Genomic DNA, 6908 nt, shown 5'->3' with positions numbered 1-6908 from the left:
AAATTTGAAGTTTGGGCTGCGTGTTCAACTTTCAGTTAAATTGTGGGCTGCGTGTTCACTATCTACCTGGGCTGCGTGTTTAGAAAATTTGAAATTTGGGCTGCGTGTTCAACTTTCAGTTAAATTGTGGGCTGCGTGTTCACTATCTACCTGGGCTGCGTGTTCAGAAAATTTGAAGTTTGGGCTGCGTGTTCAACTTTCAGTTAAATTGTGGGCTGCGTGTTCACTATCTACCTGGGCTGCGTGTTCAGAAAATTTGAAATTTGGGCTGCGTGTTCAACTTTCAGTTAAATTGTGGGCTGCGTGTTCACTATCTACCTGGGCTGCGTGTTCAGAAAATTTGAAATTTGGGCTGCGTGTTCAACTTTCAGTTAAATTGTGGGCTGCGTGTTCACTATCTACCTGGGCAGCGTGTTCAGAAAATTTCAAATTTGGGCTGCGTGTTCAACTTTCAGTTAAATTGTGGGCTGCGTGTTCACTATCTACCTGGGCTGCGTGTTCAGAAAATTTAAAGTTTGGGCTGCGTGTTCAAATTCCAACTAGTGTGGGCTGCGTGTTCACTATCTAATCTGGGCTGCGTGTTCAGAAAATTTAAAGTGTGGGCTGTGTGTTCACTTTCGAATTCGGGCTGTGTGTTCGACAAATCAGTGTTTGAGCCGTGTGTTCTAATGTGGGCTGTGTGTTCGCAATTAATGAGCCGAGTGTTCAGAAATTCAAGTGTTGAAACTACATGTTCAAGATGTAAGCAAAGTACTATGTCATAAGCTAAACTGCATGTTCAAGCATGGCAAAGGTGCGAAATGTAAAATACAGAAGATGAGGTAAATACCTCTAGGGCCTCGTGAGAGAGATGCTGCTCCGGCTCTCTGAGAAGCAGATCCATGGGTGCTCTCTCGTCAAAGCTAGTAAAGTGACGGAAGACGGCACGCGGGAGGACATGTGCTGACGGACGGTACCTCCCGGGAATAAAAGGTCGGGTCCTCGGGGGTAGAGTCATAGGATCGAAATCATCGCTGGCACCTGGAAAACCTCCACCGTGGGGAGAATTACCCGCCATTTTCAAAGGATCTGCAAAAAGGAGCAAAAATGAGCAAAATGAGCCAAAATTGGAAAAAGTCAACAAAAGTCAACTCTCGGGAAATGAAAAGTCAACAAAAGTCAACTCTCGAGAAAATATTCCAAACATTGAGACAAACTTACCTCAAGTGGAGAAAATGCAAAAAGAAGCTCCGAAGCCGGAATTTAATCACTTCAAAGTACTTGAAACTGAGTGTTTTTGCGAAAACAATTTGCACGGGGCGTTGGAAAACGCGCGTGAAACTCAAAAGTGGAGAGGAAAATGTTGTAGAAGGCAAGAAATGAAGGGGGCCTCGGCTGCCTTTTGTAAGCCTCAAGTCTTGGTTGAAGAGGCATGCAAAAAGGAGGGAAAAAGACCAAAATAGCCCCGGAAAAAGCACATGGCCGGCCGGCCCCTATTCCTAGCCGGCCAGCTATCTGCTTTTTGCAGAAATGGCCGGCCAGCCATTAGCTTTAACAGAAATCGGTTGGCCACCTCCCCTTGGGAAGATAAATGGCCGGCCATGTTCCCCACATGCTCACCTAGCTCTCTGCAAATTTTGAGGAAGATCGGAGTTCCCGGGACTTGAAAAAGTTCAAGAAAAGTACACTTCCGGTCGCGAAATTGCTCCGTCGGGACTTTGGTTTCAAGTTCTGACATGTGTCTCATCATCACTCATCGAAATCAAAGTGTATCCTTTTTAAATGAGTTGTAACCTTTCAGGAAAGCGGATCGGAGGCCGCGATTGAGTTACCTTCGCCGAAACACGCGTTTCCGTACTCGTTGTTTCATGACAAATGAACACCCTGATTAATGCTCGTTTTATCATGCACATTATCTTGCATCCTCATTAGCATACTTGCCTTGTCATGTACATTCCTTGATTTTGGCATACCTCTGTGTTTGAGCATGCGTTGTCACATGTTCCATTCTTGCATTGCGATGCGTTCACTCACCGGCATTGCGTATGTCGAACTTTCGGAATCACATCAAATATATGTTGTTAGCATATTGTACTTGTTGCAATTTCTCTCTTTTGCAGGCACGATATTGTATGTACGGTTCAATTGAGGCTGGTGCGACCAGACGAATCACGCAGGTATCGTATCTTCTCCGTGTGAGACGTGGCGGGGATTTGAATAAATCCTCCGCATTCTTAACTGCATGAAATGTAGTTGTTGCTTTGCATTCTTGCTTAAAACTGTTGCACCTATTTGCGAATACTTGCTTCATTACAGCTTGCTGCATTTGCACGATCATTGGGTTACCTCCGGCTTTTTGCATATCATTTGCATTTTGCCCCTGCCTGCGGGCATGCCTGCGGGCACATCTCTGTTTATCTTGTATGTTTGTCTAAGTCTTCGGCCTTGTCAAAAATGGGTCGTCTCTCGGCTTTGACATTCACTCCCGTCACTTATGACTTCCGAGTTCTGTCAAAGAGGGGCAACTGTAGACACCCCATTTTTGACCGACCTTAAGACTCAGACGTCACCGATTGAGCGCTTGGTGATGTTGCATAATGTGCTTATTCAGAAGTTTCGGAGTTGCGGCCGTGAGCCCTACCTCCGGACTCCCGAACCCTTTTCTGTGCCTTGTCTCGGTTTGCGAACCAGACTCGATTTTCTCTGTTTCTTTTCCTGAGGGGAGGGAGAGGTCCCGTAGACCATCTCTCAATGTTCGTAGGCTACATTTGGTGGCCGTAGGCCATTTTTCCCATTTCGGAGTCCGGTTCCCGGTTTTCGGGACCGCTGGCCGTGTGCCTCGGTTCGGGACCGCCTAACCGTCTCCGTTTGCTCCGGTTTTTGGCATACATCCTATTTGCTCCCTTTTGAGGGACACTGGGGTCTGAGAAACCCACTTCGTGGCCGAATGCCACTTTCGGTGCTTAACAGCCCATTTTCGGGACCCCGAACTGCGTGTTTTGGTCCCCGAGCATTCGTTTTGCAACGGTTTTCGTTCATTTTTGGCAGGTACCTCTGTTTTATCACTGGAGAGGTCACTGAAGGGTGGGAGGCCAGCAATTGTTGCAGCAACCAGTTATCTCTCCTCCGGAGCCTCCCGGCGCCCGTTTTTCCAACTTCCGGGCTAATGTTGAACACCCTAGGGTTAGTGTTGCCAACTTTCAACCACATATCTGTGATCTACACACCTGGGAGGCCCCTAAAAGTTCATGGTCGGCCAGTAATTCTACTTGACCCTTTTGACCCCCTCTTTCCGGGCTAATGTTGAACCCCTTGGACCCACTTTCTTGGAATTTTAACCACATGGTTGTGTTGTACACACATAGGAGTACCTCCCCAGTATCTGGCCGGCCAGAAAATCTCATTGAACCTTTTGACCCCTAGCCGGCCGGCTAGGTGGTGTGGCCGGCCGGCCACCTCCATCAAAAGTGATAGGCCGGCCGTGTTCCTCGCACTGTGCACTTTACAGCTGTGGGGCAATATCCCCCAGATATTTTCTGTATCCGGGGGATATTTTGTGGGGGAGTTTTACTCTCATTTTCCCCCACCTTTACACCCCTTCTTTGGCCTATTTAGCAAGCAAACCTTGTTCTTTGTTAGGGTTAGAAAAACTCTCCTTCAAGCTTCCATAGCCAACTCCATCTTCTTCCTTCTCAATTCTTCAAAAAACCCTAAGTCCCTAACCCTAATTCCTTCTACACCACCAAGCTCTACCACCACCATCTCATTTCCAGCAACAAGGAAGGTTTCTACAAGGCCAAAGAAGCTGCAAATTCATCCAAGAAGCAACAAAAGTTTGAGTCTTCAAGGGTAAGTAATACTTTTACCCTTTTGCCCCTTTTTCTTGATCTATTTCTAAGTCCTCCATGATTTTTGTTTCAAGCTCCGGCCCTAACTGAAAAGGGGCCTCTTTTGAGCTCATCTTCACTTTTCATCAAGGGCTCAACCCTGTTTGAGCCCTCCATAACACACTTGCTTCAATACTCATCGAAAATACCGTTTTCTTGCATGCTATTTTTGGCCCATGAGCAATCTGTTTTCGAGCATGTTATAATCTGTGAATAGGCTTATTTTGAGCCCCTCTTCAACATTGAAGAAGGGCTCAACACCATTTGGGACTTCCATGTTATACCTACCCTTTATCTCTCTTTTATTCCCCATTCTTGCATGCAATGGAAGCCTACCATGCTTATCTTTTTGGCCATTTTACAGTTCTGAAAAAGTTCTTGTTTTGGTCCATACTTCATGTTTCATTTAGGTCCTTTCATGTTTTGGGGCTTCCATAGGTCACTTCATGTTTTATCTCACTTTTGGTTCGTTTTCTTGCATGTTTAGTTAGTCTACCATGCTTTTGTTTTTGGCCATTTTACAGGCCTAGATATAGTCTTATTTTGGCCTATAATTCATATTTTATCAAGGGTCTTTGGCGGTTTGGTGATTATTTTGCATACCTCATGTTATAGCCACTTTTGAGCCTTATTTTGCATCACATTTTTACCATGTTTGTATACTGTTTTGGCCATTTTACAGTTCTGAAAATATTCATATTTTTGGTCCCTCTTCAATGTTGTAGAAGGAAATTTTTTGGTTTGGGTTTTGTTTATATCACTTGCTTCATTACCCCTCGAAAATACCGTATTCTTGCATGCCATTTTTGCCATATCTATACTTACTGTTTGGCCATGTTATAAACTGGAAAAGTGCTTATTTAGGGACTGTCTAGCTTCTGTCTTTGCATTGCATGTCCATATTGTGCATGTTTGGCATAGCTATAGGCCATTTCGGGTGCCTAGATTCGCATTTCGGGACATTTCCTTGCATTTCATGTCATTTTGCTTCATTTCGGGACTGTTTTCCCCCATATTTTGTTGCTGAAATTCCATTAGCATGCTTGCATATCATTTTTGCCATGTTTCATCTCATTTTATCATCGCCTCGGTTTGCGTGCCCGCGTGCACGCATTTCGAGGCACTTCTCTTTTATCCGCTGGCATCCGACGTGAGTGTGGCTGAGGCTCACTCATGTTGGTATAAGCCCATTTGTCATTTCCTTATCATTTCATCATATTTTATCATCGCCTCGGTTTGCGTGCCCGTGTGCACACATTTCGAGGCACCTTCATTTTTGTCCGCTGGCATCCTATGTGAGTGTGGCTGAGGCTCACTCATGTTGGTATAAGCCCATTCATCATTTCCATGTCATTTCATCACATTCTGTCACTGCCTCGGTTTGCGTGCCTGTGTGCACGCATTTCGAGGCACTTCTTTTTTTATCCGTTGGCATCCTATGTGAGCGTGGCTGAGGCTCACTCATGTTGGTATAAGCCCATTCATCATTTTCATATCATTTCATCATATTTTGTCATTGCCTCGGTTTGCGTGCCCGCGTGCACGTATTTCGAGACACATATCATCGCCTCAGTTTGCGTGCCCGCGTGCACGTATTTCGAGACACATATCATCGCCTCGGTTTGCGTGCCCGCGTGCACGTATTTCGAGACACATATCATCGCCTCAGTTTGCGTGCCCGCGTGCACGTATTTCGAGACACATATCATCGCCTCGGTTTGCGTGCCCGCGTGCACGTATTTCGAGACACATATCATCGCCTCAGTTTGCGTGCCCGCGTGCACGTATTTCGAGACACATATCATCGCCTCGGTTTGCGTGCCCGCGTGCACGTATTTCGAGACACATGTCATCGCCTCGGTTTGCGTGCCCGTGTGCAGGCATTTCGAAGCACCTCATTTTCATCAACCGGCTTCTTATGTGAGTGTGGCTGAGGTTCTCTCATGTTAGTGTAAGTCCATGTTACATTTTCCATGTCATTTTAGCCATATTAGATTGCATTCTGTCATTTTCTCAGTTTGCGTGCCCGTGTACACGCACTTCGAGGCATCTCATTTTCATAGCGTAGTGCATACTAGGTTGTATCTTAGATTGCATTCTGTCATTTTCTCGGTTTGCGTGCCCGTGTACACGCACTTCGAGGCATCTCATTTTCATAGCATAGTGCATACTAGGTTGTATCTTAGATTGCATTCTGTCATTTTCTCGGTTTGCGTGCCCGTGTACACGCACTTCGAGGCATCTCATTTTCATAGCGTTGTGTATGTTAGGATTGTATATTAGTTGCATTTCATGCATATCATGCATATTGCATCGTGTTCGGAATAGTAGTTAGCCCGGGCACGGGAAACGAGGTACATTTCGTACTCCGAGTGACGGAATGTGTCTCAATTCCCCAGTCACCGACACTCCGGATTATCCATGATGGAGTTAGGTTTTAGCTGTAGTTTCATGTGCATTCATCCTATATTGAGTTGTGCATTTCGACTCCTCGGCCATCATGCCTCGGTATGCGTGATTGGTGGCACGAGGATCGAGACATGCATATATCTGTGCAAATACATTGCTATGCCCCTTTTCTGCTCTCTGTTGCAGCAAAACGAAGAATCACCAACCTTTTGGGACTTAGCACGCATTTCAAGAACAGGTGTAAACAGAGGCTAATTGGGGCATTCCGGTGGATTTCCGCGCAAGACAATCCGGACATGCATCATCCATCAGAAGCGAGGCAGTCCCTGGCTTGCATGCCAGTCTTATTTATTTTCTTAGTTAATTTGTTAATTAATTAGGATTTTGTATATTATTCGAACTGTAATATTCTTTTATTCGGGACTGTAATATTTGGACTATATATTTATTCGGACCCTCCGAGTGAGGGCACAACTGTAATAAGTGTGGATGAGTGTGATGTATGTCTTCCAACCCCACGTCTTTCTCCCTTTTATTTATCCGCTTTTGATGGTTAGATTAGGGCATATTTAAATTAGCATACAGTATGACAGCATGATTGCATCATTCATTTGTATAGCATGCACCGGGCTC

Source organism: Camellia sinensis, chromosome 9 (genome assembly GCF_055761805.1).
Source record: "Camellia sinensis isolate YWXY chromosome 9, ASM5576180v1, whole genome shotgun sequence".
In the NCBI taxonomy this organism is placed as follows: Eukaryota; Viridiplantae; Streptophyta; class Magnoliopsida; order Ericales; family Theaceae; genus Camellia; species Camellia sinensis.
This window is presented reverse-complemented; position numbering follows the sequence as displayed.